This window comes from Sminthopsis crassicaudata, chromosome 1 (genome assembly GCF_048593235.1).
Source record: "Sminthopsis crassicaudata isolate SCR6 chromosome 1, ASM4859323v1, whole genome shotgun sequence".
NCBI lineage: Eukaryota > Metazoa > Chordata > Mammalia > Dasyuromorphia > Dasyuridae > Sminthopsis > Sminthopsis crassicaudata.
In genome coordinates this window covers 363261809-363280924 of record NC_133617.1, presented here as the reverse complement: position 1 = coordinate 363280924, position 19116 = coordinate 363261809, and the positions used below count along the sequence as shown (strand labels likewise).

Here is a 19116-nt window from a genome sequence, read left to right as displayed (position 1 = left end):
GGATATATGCATGAATATGTGTGTTTAAATAACAATATCACCTTCCATAAAGTTACTTCCCTTCTCTTGAACCTAATTTTCTTATATTTCTAATGAAAATTTAAGACCAAATAATTTTTAACATTTGTCCAGGCAATGTTCAATATGTATGCATTATATATGTAAATTGATATTAATTATTTTTACCTTTTATTACATATGTGTAAAGTCTGGGCTTAGCTCTCTGGAGGACCTTAGGATCAACTGAGTTTTGGTCTTAATGGAGTAGTGAAGGAGGCAAGAGGGCCACATGGCTGGTCAAAGACGGAATCTAGAATCTGGCATCTTCTCTTGTGTCTGTGGCCGAAAGCTGTGTCTGAGAGAGGGTTCCCAGTTGTTCCAGCCCTGAAATACTTCAGTACAATTATATCACTATACCGCAATGAGCAAGCAATCATTACATCACCATAGAGAACCATTATCTCACATTGAATAGGTACTTAACTATAAACACCATGCTGACCTAGGTTCAGGTATACCTTTTCCAAGTTCTGGTCCTCTATACATATGTATGTGTATTTACATACCATATAAACCGTTCTACTTTTTGTTTGTTTGTTTGTTTTCCAGATGAATGAAATTTGTGCCTTCAAATATTGTTAGTGATATTTGTTTTTGATATGGAATGAATTGTTGACACCATAATTTCCTCTACCATTTCAGATGAGCAGCTTCCCTGAAATTTATAGTCTGTTAGAATTGTCTGGTACACTAAGATTTTGAGTGACTTATTAAAGTCAGTTATCTAGGTATGACTAGATAGAGACTGGAATCAACTCTTTCTGATTCTATGACCAGAACTCTATCTTTTCATTTTAAATTCATTGCACACTCCTTGTATTTTAAATAGAGGATACTGAAAATAATTTAAGCTTTTCATCATTATTCATGATTGCTACTATTTTTATTGTTTTTTATTGTGTCCAAATCTATATCTTCCTTTTAGCTATTCTGCTTCTTCATTATTGCCAAGCTGTCATTATAATTACTTTCTTTCTGGTTTACTACTTCTAATTTTCCCTAGATTGGGAAATCAAATAAGCAAATTTGCAGAGAACTATATATTCTATGAAATTTGTATGAAACAACAACTTCCCAACCGGAGAATCTATGCCAATTATTATCAGATAAATTAAGTGCTTTATGCATGTATATACATATTTATGCATATATGTTTGTGTAGCTATATCATTAACATTCATAGGATTTGGATGCCTTAAATATCAAACATGCTAGAATAAGCATCTCTTTTCCTTCTACTTTTCACTTTGTATATCTATCCATTAACATTATCTTACAAAATGCGGTGTTCAATATCAATAACTATTTTAAAAATCCATTTGATTCATGGTATATATTAGACACAAAGTATTTAATAACCATTCTTATTTTCAGTTGAAATTTGGCAAAATCTAGGCTCACTGCTGCCAAGATGATTGTATTTTGCCACTTTTGCTTTAAAAATTATTCTATTTTTACTTGGCCCAAAATTATCATCTAGATTATCAAATTCCATTGAAATTCAGTTTTAATTGAAAAAACTGAAAGATGAAATGAAATGTCATTGAGGGTTCCCATTATTCATTTCACAATTTCATGGCTGTCATTAATTGAAGGCTATTCCTTCAGTGTGTCTTTTTATAGTGTATCATGCTGAAGCTCTATTACTCAAAATTATTGTTAGGACACTCTGGACATAGGCTTCTATTGAAGAAGTCAGACAGCAAAGTTTTCAAATGTTTCACTTCAAGATCCATCTTCAGGCTTTTTTTTTTCAGATTGTGTGTGTGTGTGTGTGTGTGTGTGTGTGTGTGTGTGTGTGTGTGTGTGTGTGTTTATAGATGGAGTATGTATAGCTTGCTTTAGAAGATCATCTCTTGTAGACAATGAGCACTGCTTGGCAGTAAGGGATGAAAAGAGTTGATGTTCTGGCTATTGCCAAAATTGAACATTTGAATCAATGTGTTATGTGAAATAGAAGAAGCTCATGCCAAGGTGCAGAACCAGTGTTGTTGAGGGCAAGCCAATTCTAGGATTCAAGAAACCAAGGTCATCTCATTAAAAAACTATATTTAATGGCCTTGTCAGGCCATTTAATCACTCTTTTCTTTCTTGACTTATAAATTGACTTGTTAGAATAGATGTCATTTCATCTCCTTTTCAAGTTTTGAACTGTACTTCTGAAAAAAACAGAGAGATAAGTGCAAGTATGTGTGTGTACATATATATATATATATATATATATATATATATATATATATATATATATATATGTGTGTGTGTGTGTGTGTGTGTGTGTGTGTAATATATATGTCTTCTTTTGACAATGGTAACTTCATAACCAAATCCATTAACTATGTAGTATTGAAGAAAGTGGACAAAGTGATCAAAGTATGCAAACAAATAGCTGTCTCAAGAAATCACAAACCATTAACAACTATATAAAATAATGATCCAACCACTAATAATAAAAATAGATCAAAATCAAAAGCACTCCATAGTTTTATATTGCATATAATAAAAGGGGAAAGATGAAAAAAAATAATAATTTATATTGGAGTTTTAGGGAAAAGAGCTCAAAAAACAAGCGTTCAATAATGAAAGTATGAATTTACCTTATTATTTGAGCAGTGTAAAAAACTTATTATTACAAGGTAAACCATTATCTGTAACACAGAATTTTAGAATTTTTTTGTTAGAACACAAAAAAAAGTTTAAGTGAATTATTGGGAGACAAACAGCCAGTATGCTCATGTGTAGGCCTTGAACACAGCTCTTCCTACTTATAGGCTAATGAAATCCTCATCTATTACTCTGACATATTTCTTTATATGAAGAGAGTAATTTAGAAGTCAATATCTTTTAACACTGAGATTCCACTACTTGGCATATATTATAAGGCAGCAAAATAGACAGAATGTTGAGCTGTGATAGAAGAATGAGATGGCATCTTATTTATTATATTTTGAGAAACAATCATCATGAAGAATTCAGGGAAGCATGGGAAGAATCATTTATTTTTTATTTTTTTTTAATTTAATTTTTATTTTATTTTATAAGTATAACTTTTTTTTGACAGTACATATGCATGGGTAATTTTTTATAACATTATCCCTTGCACTTACTTCTGTTCAGATTTTTTCCCTTCCTCCCCTAACCCCCTCCCCCAGATGGCAGGCAGTCTTATACATGTTACATATATTACAATATATTCTAGATACAATATATGTGTGTAGAACCAAATTTCTTGTTGCACATGTAGAATTGGATTCAGAAGGTAAAAATAACAGTTTACACTCATTTCCCAGTGTTCCTTTTCTGGATGTAGCTGATTCTGTCCATCATTAATCAATTGGAATGGATTAGCTCTTCTCTATGTTGAAGATATCCACTTCCATCAGCAGACATCCTCGTACAGTATCATTGTTGAAGTGTATAATGATCTTCTGGTTCTGCTCCTTTCACTCAGCATCAGTTGATGTAAGTCTCTCCAAGCCTCTCTGTATTTCTCCTGTTGGTCGTTTCTTACAGAACAATAATATTCCATAACATTCATATACCATAATTTACCCAACCATTCTCCGATGGACATCATTCATCTTCCAGCTTCTAGCCACTATGAAAAGGGCTGCCACAAACATTTTGGCACATACAGGTCCCTTTCCCTTCTTTAGGATTTCTTTGGGATAAAAGCCCAGTAGTAGTATGGCTGGGTCAAAGGGTATGCACAGTTTGATAACTTTTGGGGCATAATTCCAGATTGCTCTCCAGAATGGTTGCATTCATTCACAACTCCACCAACAATGCATCAGTGTCCCAGTTTTCCCACAGCCCCTCCAACATTCATCATTATTTGTTCCTGTCATCTTAGCCAATCTGACAGGTGTGTAATGATATCTCAGAGTTGTCTTAATTTGCATTTCTCTGATCAATAGTGATTTGGAACACTCTTTCATATGAGTGGAAATAGTTTTAATTTCATCATCTGAAAATTGTCTGTTCATACCCTTTGAACATTTGTCAATTGGAGAATGGCTTGATTTCTCATAAATTAAAATCAATTCTCTGTATATTTTGGAGATGAGGCCTTTATCATAACCTTTAACTGTAAAAATGTTTTCCCAATTTGTTACTTCCCTTCTAATCTTGTTTGCATTAGTTTTGTTTGTACAGAAACTTTTTCATTTGATGTAATCAAAATTTTCTGTTTTGTGATCAATAATGCTCTCTAGTTCTGCCTTGGACACAAACTCCTTCCTCCTCCACAAGTCTGAGAGGTAAACCATCCCCTGTTGCTCCAATTTATTTATTATTTCGTTCTTTATGCCTAAATCTTGGACCCATTTTGATTTAATCTTAGTATGTGGTGTTAAATGTCGGTCCTTGCCTAGTTTCTGCCATACTAATTTCCAGTTTTCCCAGCAGTTTTTGTCAAATAATGAATTCTTATCCCAAAATTTGGATCTTTGGGTTTGTCAAACACTAGATTGCTATTTTTATTTATTATGTTGCCCTGTGAACCTAACCTATGCCACTGATCAACTAGTCTATTTCTTATCCAATACCAAATGGTTTTGGTTACTGTTGCTTTATAATACAGTTCTAGATCAGGTACCGATAGACCACCTTCACTTAATTTTTTTTTTCATTACTTCCCTTGAAATTCTTGACCTTTTGTTGTTCCATATGAATTCTGTTGTTATTTTTCCTAGATTATTAAAATAGTTTCTTGGAAGTCTGATTGGTATGGCACTAAATAAATAGATTAGTTTAGGGAGTATTGTCATCTTAATTATATTTGCTCTGCCTATCCAAGAGCACTGAATGTCTTTCCAATTATTTAAATCTGACTTTATTTTTGTGGCAAGTGTTTTGTAATTTTGCTCATATAATTCCTGACTCTCCTTTGGTAGATATATTCCCAAATATTTTATACAATCAACCGTTACTTTGAATGGAATTTCTCTTTGTATCTCTTGCTGTTGGATTGTGTTGGTAATGTATATGAATGCTGAGGATTTATGTGGATTTATTTTGTATCCTGCGACTTTGCTAAAATTCTGAATTATTTCTAATAGCTTTTTAGCAGAGTCTTTGGGGTTCTCTAAGTATACCATCATGCCATCTGCAAAGAGTGATAGTTTGATTTCCTCATTTCCTACTCTAATTCCTTAGAATATCTTTCTCAGCTCTTATTGCTGAGGCTAGAGTTTCTAGTACTATATTGAAAAGTAATGGTGATAGTGGGCAACCTTGTTTCACTCCTGATCTTACAGGGAAAGATTCTAGTTTATCGCCATTACATATGATGTTTACTGAAGGTTTTAAATGTATGCTCCTTATTATTTTAAGGAATAGTCCATTTATTCCTATACTCTCAAGCGTTTTTAGTAGGAATGGATGTTGGATTTTATCAAATGCTTTTTCTGCATCTATTGAGATGATCATATGGTTTTTATCAATTTGATTATTAATATGGTCAATTATACTAATAGTTTTCCTAATATTAAACCAGCCCTGCATTCCTGGTATAAATCCCACTTGGTCATAGTGTATTATCCTGGGGATGATTTTCTGAAGTCTATTTGCTAATATCTTATTTAAGATTTTAGCATCAATATTCATTAAGGAAATTGGTCTATAGTTTTCTTTCTCAGTTTTCAATCTACCTGGTTTAGGTATCAGTACCATGTCTGGGTCATAGAAGGAATTTGGTAGGACTCCTTCAATCCCTATTTTTTCCAACAGTTTACATAGCATTGGAGTTAGTTGCTCTTTAAATGTTTGGTAGAATTCACATGTAAATCCATCTGGTCCTGGGGACTTTTTCTTAGGAAGTTGGTTAATAGCTTGATGCGACTGACTTCCGGCCAAGATGGCGGCATAGAGGCAGACACCTGCTTGAGGTCCTCATTTTCTCTCAGAACTTACTTCATGACAAGCCTCAGAGTTAATGCTTGACCCAGAAAGAAATCCACAAATAATCACCAAGAGAAGGAATCCTTGAAAGTTGCCAGCAAAGGTCTTTGTTTGCTTGGGGGAGGGTCAATCAGACTGGGCACAGACTGAGGGCAGGCAAGCCAGAGCAAAACAGGCAGCTCACACAGCTCAGATTGGAGGGGGATGGGTACGATCTCTGCCGTTTCTGCGAAAAGACTTTTTCCCCAGTGTGAATACTCCATCTTGGCAGCAAGCTAGGAGCAGCGGAGAGGGTGTAAACACCAGAGGTGAAGATTAAAACCCCAGAAAGCCAGTGTCTCTCAGAACCAGCCACCCCCAACCCCCACCTGGACTGACTCAGCGAGTTCTCAGAGCCTCAGAGAATAGACTCAGTACAGTCATTGCTGTTCTGTTAGTGGCTCTCTGCTGCCCTACCCCCAGTCTGTAGAGAAGCCCTTTAATACTATCTAGCCCCATCCCCCACAAAACAGACCAATTGTTTCTCTTGTCAGTTTGTTTTCTTTGATTCCTACTCTGACAAATGAACAAAAAATTCAAAAGGGCTCTAACCATTGACAGGTTCTGTGTGGAGAGGGAGCAGACTTCAAATGCTGAGGAGACTAGGAACAGACTGTCTCCAGATGTATCCCCTGGGAGGGATATAAGCTGCTCCTCAATACAAAAGAACCTCATAGAGGAAATCAAAAAGACTCTCACAAGAGATCTGGAAGAGAAATGGGAAAAGGAAAGGGAAGCTTGGCAAGAGAGCCTGAAGAAGTCATCCCATGCATTCAAAGACAGAGTGGATAAAGAAATCAAATCATTGAGAAACAAGATTAGTGAACTGGAAAAGGTAAACAACTCCAAGGAAAACAGGATTAATGAGCTGGAAAAAGAAAACAGCTCTCTAAAAAATAAAATGGATAAAATGGAAAAAAATTCCATAGAAGATAAAAACTCAATTGGACAATTACAAAGAGATATAAAAAAGGTGAGTGAAAAAAATACATCATTGAAAATTAGACTAGAACAAGTAGAAATGAATGACTCAAGGAGAAACCAAGAGGTAGTCAAGCAAAACCAGAGAAATGAAACAATTGAAAAGAATGTCAAGTACCTTATCAGAAAGACAACAGACCTGGAAAACAGATCCAGGAGAGACAATTTGAGAATAATCAGACTCCCTGAAAAATGTGAGGAAAAAAAGAGCTTGGACACTATTTTCGAGGACATTATCAAAGATTACTGCCCAGACGTTCTGGAAACAGAGGGTAAAATAGACATTGAAAAAAATTCATTGATCACCTACTGAAAGGGACCCTAAAATCAAAACGCCAAGAAATATAGTGGCCAAGTTCAAGAACCATCAGACAAAGGAAAAGATATTGGAAGCTGCTAGAAAAAAGCAATTCAGATATGGAGGATCCACAATAAGGATAACCCAGGATCTAGCAGCGTCCACATTAAAAGAACGCAGGGCCTGGAACATGATATTCCGAAAGGCTAAGGAACTTGGTATGCAGCCAAGAATAACTTACCCAGCAAGAATGAGCATCGTTTTCCAGGGAAGAAGATGGACATTTAATGAAATAAATGAATTCCATCTATTTTTGATGAATAAACCAGACCTACATAAAAGGTTTGATCTTCAAATACAGAACTCAAGAGATTTCTAAAAAGGTAAAAAGAAATCTTGAGAACTATACTTCTGCCAAAAAAACATGTAAAGAACATATGTACAATTTGTCTTAGAAACTAGAGGTAGAAAGGAAATTATATCATAAAAAAGTGTAAAGTGGTGGTACTACATCTCATGAAGAGGCAAAGGTAACCTATTGTATCTGAGAGAAAGAAAGGAGGGAGATGAACATAGCGTGTATCAAGAGACATATTTGATTTATGTTGAAACTTCTTCCACTTCATTGAAAAGTGAAAGGGAAGAAGTAAACTAAGGGGAAGGGAATATAGAAATTTGGAGGAAAAGGGGTAAAATAAGGGGAGGATCTTTAAGGTGGGGGAGGGATCCTAAAAAGGGAGGGCTGTTCACAAGTTTAATACTGGGTAGGGGGGTAAGAGGGAAGGAAAGGGGAAAAGCATAAGCAGGGGTTAATAGGATGGCAAGCAATATAGAATTAGTCCTTCTAACCATAAATGTGAATGGGATAAAGTGTCTCATAAAGAGGAAGCAGTTAGCAGACTGGATTAAAAGTCAGAACCCTACTATATGTTGTTTACAGGAAACACACCTGAAATAGGGTGAGACATTCAAACTAAAAGTAAAAGGGTGGAGTAGAATCTACTATGCTTCAGGCAAAACCAAAAAAGCAGGAGTAGCCATCCTCATCTCAGATCAAGCAAAAACAAAAATTGATCTAATTAAAAGAGATAAGGAAGGGCATTATATCCTGCTAAAGGGAAGCATCAATAATGAAGCAGTATCAATATTAAACATATATGCACCAAGTGGTGCAGCATCTAAATTCTTAAAAGAGAAATTAAGAGAGCTGCAAGAGGAAATAGAGAGCAAAACTATAATAGTGGGAGATCTCAACCTTGCACTCTCAGAATTAGATAAATCAAACCACAAAATAAATAAGAAAGAAGTCAAAGAGGTAAATAGAATACTAGAAAAGTTTGATATGATAGATCTTTGGCGAAAGCTAAATGGAGACAGAAAGGAGTATACTTTTTTCTCAGCAGTTCATGGAACCTATACAAAAATTGATCATATACTAGGTCATAAAAACCTCAAAATCAAATGCAGTAAGGCAGAAATAGTAAATGCATCCTTTTCAGACCATAATGCAATCAAAATTACATTTAATAAAAAGCCAGGGGAAAATAGACCAAAAAATAATTGGAAACTAAATAATCTTATACTAAAGAATGATTGGGTAAAACAGCAAATCATAGACATAATTAATAACTTCACCCAAGAGAATGACAATAATGAGACATCATACCAAAATGTGTGGGATACAGCCAAAGCAGTAATAAGGGGAAGTTTTATATCTCTACAGGCCTACTTGCACAAAATAGAGAAAGAGAGGGCCAACGAATTGGGCTTACAACTCAAATTGCTAGAAAAGGAACAAATTAAAAACCCCCAGACAAACACAAAACTTGAAATTCAAAAAATAAAAGGTGAGATTAATAAAATTAAAAGAAAAAAAACTATTGAATTAATTAGTAAAACTAAGAGTTGGTTCTATGAAAAAATCAACAAAATAGACAAACCCTTAGTAAACCTGATTAAAAAAAGGAAAGAGAAAAAGCAAATTGTTAGTCTTGAAAATGAAAAGGTGAACTCACCACTAATGAAGAGGAAATTAGAACAATAGTTAGGAGCTACTTTGCTCAACTTTATGCCGATAAATTTGATCACTTAAATGAAATGGAAGAATATCTTCAAAAATATAGCTTGCCCAGATTAACAGAGGAAGAAGTAAGTAGTCTAAATAGTCCTATCTCAGAAAAAGGGAAGAATCATTTATACAGAATGAACTAATCAGAACAAGAAAATGTATACAAGGGCAATAATGATATAAGTGAAAAGCAAAACGACAAAGCAGAAACCAAATACTATAAAATTATAATGTTTAAGAAATAAATGTGAGAAGCTACATGTAGAGCCTCTTTTGAAAAGGAAGGAAACTGTCAAAATGAAAAACTGAATGCAATGTGAGTGTTTTCCAATACATTGGTAAGTGTTTCTTAATTATCCTATTCCCCATCTTTGAGATTATTTTTCTTTTTTTAAGAAGACATAGAAAGGTAGAGCCAAAATGGCAGAGTAAAGACATGGACTCCCCTAAGCTCTCTCAAATCTCTCCAAATAATGACAAAAGAAATTTTAGAGCATCAGAATATACAAAAAGACAAATTGAAGCTGAAGATAGTTTGGAAGATCAGCTGGAAAGGTCAATTGCACCAGAGTAGGGTGTGCAGTACAGTCTAACACAGGCTTTGACAACACAGCCCAGGCCATAAGAAACCAGAAATGGACCTCAAGCTCTCTGAATTGGCAGCAGTAATGGTGATTTCTATGCTACTCATCCCATAAATACCAAAGATGACTTAGAAAATTGGCAGGAGGGATAACTAGATGATGCAGTGGATGGAATACCAGCCCTAAAGTCAGGAGGGCCTAAGTTCAAAAACTTAACACTTCCTATCTGTGTGACCTTAGGCAAGTCACTTAACCCCAACTGCCTCAGGAAAAAAAAAAAATTGGTAGGAAAAAAGTTTGTGGAACTAACATGAGAGGAAAGCCCCAGCATACTAGTAGCTACTGAATTATCAGTAGTAGCTGCAGCAGCTGTGGCAGCAGTGGCTTCTGAAGATCCCAGTCCACAGAGAGTAAGGGGATTGAACAGCTAGTCAAAAAGAAATTAGAGATTAGATTTATTCCCTCAGACAGGACTATTGTTGCCATACTCAGATCTGGGATGCATTGCTAGTTCACAGTCCTTTGGAGAATATACACTAGTCCACTAGAACTTGTCCCCACAGTGGAATGGGGACCCTTCTCCCAGTTCCAGGGCAGAAAAGGGTGCTTGAGGTCACTCACAGATCAAAGCACAGGTCAGAAGAGTGAGAGCACTTCTGCTTTGATAACACCACTTTGGAAGAAAGTGATTCAGAGATATAGATTCAGAGAGAGAGCACAAAATCCCTGTAGCATGGGAAAATGCACCCTCTACCCTGGAAATGGAACCCAACTTTAACAAAGACTTAGATATCAAGTAATAGATGGAGAAAATGAACAAAAAAACAGGAAAAAAAGATAATTGATCTCAGGGAAGAGCTCAAAGAGGATTTTGAAAAACAAGTAAGAGAGATACAAGAAGAACTATAAAGAGAAATAACAGTGATGCAAAAAGAAGTACAAAAAGTCAATGAGAAGAAGAATGCTTTAAAAAGCAAAAATGACCAAATGAGGAAGGAAATACAAAAATTCACCAAGGAAAAAAATTCCCTAAAAATTAGAATTGACTAAATGCAAACTAACAATCAAACAAAATAAAAAAAATAAATAAAAACCCAACAATGTGAAATATTTCAGTGAGAAAACAATTGACCTGGACAATAGATCTGGGAGAGTTAATTTAAACATTATTGGACTGCATGAAAGCCATTATCAAAAAAAATTATCAAGGTAACCTGTCCTGATATTCTAGAACCAGAAAGTAAAGTAAAAATGGATAGAATCTGTCAATTATCTTCTGAAAGAGTTCCTAAGATGAAAATAGTTTAGCCAATTTCTAAAACTTCCAGGTGAGGAAGGAAATATTGCAAGCATCCAGGAAGAAACAGTTAAAGTATTTTAGAGTCACAATCAGGATAACACAAGATTTAGAAACTTCTATGGTAAACAGACAGTTTGGGGTATGATATTATGGAGAGCTAGGATTACAACTAAGAATCAGCTACCCAATAAAAGTTAGAATTGTCATTTTATTACATTAGCTTGGCCTATCCATGAGCATTTGATACTTTACAATCTATTTTCTATCTATATTCCAAGATTTATTTCTTATTATTTGTCTTTGCCTTCAACTAGTCTATTCTAGGCAAATCAGTGTTTGTTTTTTCCCTTAATATGCTATTTAATTTTCTTCCTCTTTAATGTGTTTATTTAATTTTTAGTTAAGAAATTTTCTCCCCTTTCCCCCACCTTTCTTTCAAACCAATGGAGGAAGAAAAAGAAAAAAGAAAAGAGAGAGAGAAACAAAATCCTTATAACAAAAATGGATAATCAAGCAAAACAAATCCTCATGTTAGTCAGATCCAAATATGTGTATGTGTAGGGGTGCAATTAGGTGGTATAGTGGATAGAGTTCTAGATTTGAAGCCAGCAAGACTCATATTCCTGAATTCATATCTGGCATTAGACATTACAAGCTATGTAACCTAGGGGAAATTGCTTAACCCTGTATCAGTTGTTCACCTATAAACTGAGATGGAAAAGGAAAGAGCAAACCACTTCAGTATCTTTGTCAAGAAAATTCAAAATGAGATCATGAAGAGTCTGACAGAATTGAAACAATTAAACAACACAGTTGCAGCAGTAACAAAAGAACATGTCTCCTTCTGTATATTTCATTCATTACCTCTGTGTGAATATGTGGAGAATATATATCAATATTGGGATTATAGCTTTTCATTGAATTGATTTGAATTCTTCGGTATTTTAGCATTCCCTCATGCTCATAATACATGCCAACTTTAGTTCTGCCCCTAAGAATCCTTGAATTGATTCAATAGTCAGTTCAACTCATTTGATATCTCACAGATGAAGCCTTTTCAATCCCCCCCTTATAGTCCTCATTCTCTCCTTCAGTTATCTTGTCCTTGCTCACCTATATGTTTTTCACCCTATCCAGTAGAATATAAACTCCCTGAATACATATTGTTTTCATCGTTTTTGTTTCTAGATCTTAGTTGGACACATAGTGGGTATTGTACAGATACTTTTTGAATCTGATTGTTTTGTTTTTATTTTTTTCCATTTTTTTAAAGTGCTGATAGCTTTAGTATTAACATAGTTCATTGAAAATTCATTAAATAAAATCTGAAGTTGCTCTCAGTTTTGAATAACAGTTATAAGACATTTTATATATCTATATCTATGTCTATCTATTTCTCTGTGGGCATACACATATGTATACATACATATATGGAGAGAGAGACAGACAGAGAAAGAGAGAGAGAGAAAGAGAGAGAGAGAAATAAGAGAGAGAGAAAGAGAGAGAGACAAGAGAGAGAGAGAGAGAGAGAGAGAGAGAGAGAGAGAGAGAGAGAGAGAGAGAGACTCATAAATATAATTGGACTTGTTCATTTGATAACAAATATATTTGCCTTTTAGCATTCTATTAGATACTGTGGGAAAAAGAATAATAAAACTTCGAATCCAAGTGTGGAGACAAGGCACATGTATTTATTGATTAGATGAAAGAACTGTGACTACTGAATTGGAAAACCAGACTTGGATGCAAAAGACTATTGATATAACACTATCAGTTCACCCAAACAAAATGCACAGTTCTGAGCCAGATGATTGGAAAGAAGAAAATAAGCCAAGGAAATATAAAACAGGATTCTAGATTTTGTTTAGGAAATCAGATAAGAAAAAGTAGAGGAAGTAACAAATTGGGAAAATATTTTTAAAAGCAAAGGTTCTGACAAAGGTCTCATTTCCAAAATATATAGAGAACTGACCCTAATTTATAAGAAACCGAACCATTCTCCAATTGATAAATGGTCAAAGGATATGAACAGACAATTCTCAGATAAAGAAATTGAAACTATATCCACTCATATGAAAGAGTGTTCCAAATCACTACTGATCAGAGAAATGCAAATTAAGACAACTCTGAGATACCACTACACACCTGTCAGATTGGCTAAGATGACAGGAACAAATAATGAGGAATGTTGGAGGGGATGTGGGAAAACTGGGACACTAATACATTGCTGGTGGAGTTGTGAAAGAATCCAGCCATTCTGGAGAGCAATTTGGAACAATGCCCAAAAAGTTATCAAACTGTGCATACCCTTTGACCCAGCAGTACTACTACTGGGCTTATATCCCAAAGAAATACTAAAGCGCAGAAAGAGACCTATATGTGCCAAAATGTTTGTGGCATCTCTTTTTGTTGTAGCTAGAAACTGGAAGATGAATGGATAACCATCAGTTGGAGAATGGTTGGGTAAATTATAGTATATGAAGGTTATGGAATATTATTGCTCTGTAAGAAATGACCAGCAGGAGGAATATAGAGAGGCTTGGAGAGACTTACATCAACTGATGCTGAGTGAAATGAGCAGAACCAGAAGATCACTATACACTTCAACAACAATACTGTATGAGGATGTATTCTGATGGAAGTGGAAACCTTCAACATAAAGAAGAGCCAACTCACTCCCAATTGATCAATGATGTCCAGAGGTAGCTACACCCAGAGAAGAAAACACTGGGAAGTGAATGTAAATTGTTAGCACTAATATCTGTCTGCCCAGGTTACATGTACCTTCGGAATCTAGCTTATTGTGCAACAAGAAAATGGTATTTACACACATGTATTATATCTTGGTTATATTGTAACACACATAAAATGTATGGGATTGCCTGTCATCGGGGGGCGGGAGTGGAGGGAGGGGGGGATAATTTGGAAAAATGAATACAAGGGATAATATTATAAAAAATATATTAAAAAAAAAACTAAAAAAAAAAATAAAAAAATAAAGAAAAAAGAAAGAAAAAGTAGGGGTTGGGGAGGATGGGAAGCAATGGGTAGTTAAATGAATGCACCAAGAAATTTACTTTTTATACACCCCCCTACTCCATTTACTCTTTGTATTAGTAATTTCCCTTTAATAGTGGTGAGATTTTTAATAGTTGATATTCTTTCCTTTTGATTCTTGTGTCCCCAGCATAAATGTTTAATAAATAATGAATTGGCTTAAATAGCAAAAGAAATGATACAATTACTATCCTAATCAGTTATTGTAGCGAGCTGTTGTCTCCAGAAGCTGCCAGATCTCTCTCTGGGAAGAGATCTGCTGTGTCAACTCAAATCTTTTGGACAGATTCTTCTTCCTGTAGAAAACCATTGTCTCCAGGCAGTTGCCCTTAACTCTTGTCCAGAGAAGTAACTTCCCTTCCTGCAGAGAGCCGCATCAAGCCTGATGTAGTGCAGAGACGTCTCCTATCTCTGGAGTGCTGTCCTCTTTTATCCTCCCAGAGAATGGGCGTGGGATAATGCAAGGGCTTCTGGGAAGAAGTACTCCAACCAATGAGCTTGCTCCTCTTAGAATTCCTAAGGTGTAAACTCCCTTTAAAGGCCCAAACCAAAGGTCTGAGCCAGAGAACTGTCAAGTCAACCTGAGTTCTCACCTTGTAATTGTCCAGACAACCTGAATTCTCACCTAGTAATCCTAACAAGTTATAACTCTTCTTTCTCTGAATTTCTAAAGTTTTTCAAGAGTTTAGTACATCATTATATTTGTTTTTTCCCCTCCACTTGGTAATTTCTTGAAGGATAGTGTCTTTTTCACATTAGCTAGCTAACAGTATTAGGCAGCTAATAAATACTCAATAACTGCCAATTGATTTATTACCTTAAGAAGTTATAAACAAATGTTCAAGTTCCTAGAGATGAAATGGAAATGGAACGCTCCTCTATGTCTCCATATGAACATTTATCCAAGAATCTCAGAGTATTTTTAATATCCAATTCTATTTTCTTCTTCCTAGATATTTTTAGAAGTAGTGAGAAATAATTGTGCTACATTTAATCTGTTGTGTAGAAACAGATGGGGTAAGAGAACCAAACTTCTTCATTAGAAATCAATTCTGCAATTAGGCAGCAGGGCTACTAAAAAGCTTTCATTCCAAGGGACTTGAGATTATCCCTTGGACAAACTAAATAGCCTGCTGATTCTGACCTCAATGAGCAACTGGGGACAAATTGTGACAAAAGAGCTGGAAAATATATTGGCCTAGAACCATTAAGTGCTTTCAAAGTAGGTAAGAAACTTCCCAAAATCAATGGAGTTTGATGAGAAGGACAGTTTGTATAAGATTATTCCTGTGAATGGTTATTAAGAGTGCTTGTTTGTTAGCATTCTCCGAATTCACTTTAATACAAATGAAAACGATAATGAACAACTCATTTAGAGCATTCCTCTGGTGATGGGAGGCCTGTATGGGGCCAACAGCTTCAAGCTAAATGATAAGTCCACCCACGATGCTAACAAACATCTCTGAAACTAGTAGCAAATCAAAAGACATGCTATTTCTGCCAGACTTCTAAGCAGTAGATTTTACCCCCTGCTTCCTGCTTTGAAAAAAAGCTATGTGACTCCCAAGGGCCCTTGAGATAAATACACTTTCCTGCCCTAAACATAAAACTTCTGTGAGTTGCTCAGAGAGCTATCTAGGATTTTCCTGCCTATTATTGAAGCATGCTGTTCTGTAATCCTGAATCAATTCAAGTCCAGTTTCTCTATGAAAGCTATAACATCATTTCTAATGGAAACTCAAACTGCATTTTTAGCAGCAAGACATTTAATGGGCTCATAAACCAAGTTCCTTAAGACTTTAAAATGAATTTTACTTTTTCTTTCCTTCCTGTAATCTAGCAGGAAAATTGCCTTGGACAGTAACATGAAAAAAATGCTCATGTATTTTCTCTAAAGCTTTGATTTCCAGCCAAGGCCTTGTTTTAAAATAATTCCAAAGTGTATTCAAGTATAGTAATGCATATTTTATGCAGTCAGGTACCTGTCCAGGACTTGTATATAAACATAGACAATAATATAGGAAGTATATTAAACATATATAATGCCTAGGATGTGATTCAATGATTATAGGAAAAAGTCATAAAATGTATCACTGAAAAAAGGCCTTACAGGTTTAGTAACTTGTTAGTTCATATTAAGTAAGGATTAATACCTGGATTACTATGCAGGTTTTCAAACTTCAAGACTAATGCAGACTGAGGTCTCATGACCTTCCAAAATACCTGTCCTTTTTTAGGAATAGCTGACATTGTTTTACCAAAGGATATAGTTAAAAGAAAAGTAGATGTCATGGCTAGCATTTTTGTTGTTCAGTCATTTCATTTGTGTCTGATTCTTGGTGAGCTCATTTGTGATTTTCTTGGCAAAAATACTGGAGTAGTTTGCTATTTCCTTCATGAGGACACTGAAGCAAATAGGATTAAGTAACTTAATCAAGATCACACAGTAATTAAATATCTGAAGCTAGATTAGAACTTATAATTATCTATTTATTTACTTATCTATCTATCTATTAATTAATTAATTTATCTATCTATCTATTTATTTATTCATTCATTTATTTATTTAATCTGTTTATTTATTTATTTGTTTGTTTGTTTGTTTATTTATTTATTTTTACTCCAGGCTTTGTACACTCTCCAATGTACCACTTAGGTTCATTTATAAGATACGCAAAGGTTTCCTTTTACCAGTAATTTTATTTGAACCTCATTAAGCTGTAGATAGCATTTATAATTGATCCCCATTTTATAGACAACGAAATTGAGTAGTGCAGAGATTACGTGGCTTTCTTAATGTGTCAAAAAAGTAAATATCGAAGGATAGATTCAAAAACAGAGAGCAATGATTAATAATCTAATATTCTATTCACTATGCCATCTGTGAGAGACACAGTCTCTCTGGAATAGTAAACTTTTTTTTTTGTTGTTGTTGTTGTTGTTGTTGTTGTTGTTGTTGTTGTTGTTGTTGTTGTTACAGAATAACTGAATGGGCTCAATAATCAAACTTTTCCTGAAAACAGAATAGAAACAGAACAGGGAAAAGAGTGAACACAAGAATTGGACAAAGATATATTCTGGGTAAAAATGGGTATAGGAAAAGGAGAATAGTGAAAATTAAAACAACTTTTGTCAATATTGTAATTTTTGATCTAGGTCAACTATAGGTCAAGAACCACCTTTCATCCTTCTTATTTTTTTTAATACCAATTACTCAGGCACTATGCTTTGGACAAGTAATTTTCTATTCAATTGTATGGGTCAAAAAAAAAAACACAAAGTAAACAACAGCAACAAACAGAACAAAAACAATAATAAAACCTGGACAAATCCCAGCTCTACAATCAAGTCATTAAGTTATCTTGGATAATTCCTCACAAATCCTTAGAGCTCATTTGTATCATTTATAACATAAAAGGATTGAAATAGATGATCTCTAGGTTCCTATCCTTCTCTGAATTTATTTGATTCTTTTACATATTAGTGCCCTCCTCCCCACCATGCTTTGAAAGAAATCACTATTACTTTTTTTTGGGTATTGATAATAATGGCTTAATCAATAATCTTTTTCATTCCTGATTCGTGGACTCTTCCTCATTAATACACACAATGTATGTGTATATGTTTGTGTGTACATATGTTTATAGGCATGTATACACATGCATGTATGTATATATAAATGCAGTATATGTATATACACATATAGGCATGCATATATATGTATATATCTACCTTTGCACCAGGATTTAGTTAGGAAAAAACATCCAAATTGAAAAGTAAATATCTTTTGAAATGGTAGCAGAGGAGGTCAGACTCATCAGATGCATGCTTTTCTAAGATATAAAAGTCATGTTTTGTTTAAAATATCCAATTTGAGAACAGCTATATTTAATTTTCAAACAGGCAGATTCCTCATCTTATTATTATAATACTTCATCTATGATTTGAGTCTATTTTTTCCCTCAGGTTATTATGTATAATTTTCTTCCAAGTAATCTTGTATTAGCCAAATATACCTATTCACTGTTTTTTATTCTTGGCTTCATGCTTCCATTTTTTTCCCAATAAGTAGACTACAGTGCCATGTATGTTCCATTTGATCTTTTCAGAATACAGAACTTAGTTGCCTTTAAAACCATAGTGATGCTCCATCTCCCACAGGAAGCCTTTTATGTTGCCCTTAATTGTTAGCATTCTCTCCCTTTTCTGAATAATAACATTATTAAGTATAAGAAGGAATGAAATAAGTATTTGAAACTAAGTGCCTACTATGTATATATCTAGCACATTACTAAGAATTTTACAAATATTATCTCTTTTGATCCTAACAAAAACCTTGGGATGTAGTTATTATTATCCATATTTTACAGTAGAGGAAACCAAGGTGGGTAGAAGGTAAGATACTTTGTTTACTATTTGAGGTCACATTATAACTCAACTCTTCTTGATTCTATGACCAGAGTTCTATCCACCACAACTTTAAACATATTTATATATTTACATATTATTATCACATTGATAGAATGAAAGCATTTTGACAACTTTTGTTGTTGTTTTAGATGTTGTTTTGGTCTTTTCAGCCCTAGGAACTGGTGCAAAGATTTACATATAAATAGTAATCAGTTAATAAATGTTCTCTGATTTAGGTTTGATTTGTATTTAAGAATATAAATGTGAAACATCTAAATAGCTACAGGTGCAAAAAGAGATATTAAATAAAACTTTATGTATTACACTTAAATGTATAGATTACGTTGTAATTTAAATTTTTTTTACATTTATATTCCATTAAATTCTAGGATTTCATGTTAAATAGTTATTGTTAAGCAAA

The 19116-nt window shown here is 34.3% G+C and overlaps 1 protein-coding gene and 1 long non-coding RNA gene across 3 annotated transcripts in view; one reads left to right on the top strand and one right to left on the bottom strand.

Moving 5' to 3' along the window:
• LOC141554301 (uncharacterized) overlaps window positions 1-323 on the bottom strand; it is a 30679-nt gene extending 30356 nt beyond the window's left edge. Inside the window, exon 1 of the long non-coding RNA XR_012485820.1 lies at window positions 187-323. This is a non-coding gene — a long non-coding RNA (uncharacterized LOC141554301). The remainder of the gene's footprint in view (window positions 1-186) is intronic.
• Window positions 1-19116, top strand: part of RIT2 (Ras like without CAAX 2) — a 669143-nt gene that overhangs the window by 226792 nt on the left and 423235 nt on the right. The window lies entirely within an intron of this gene.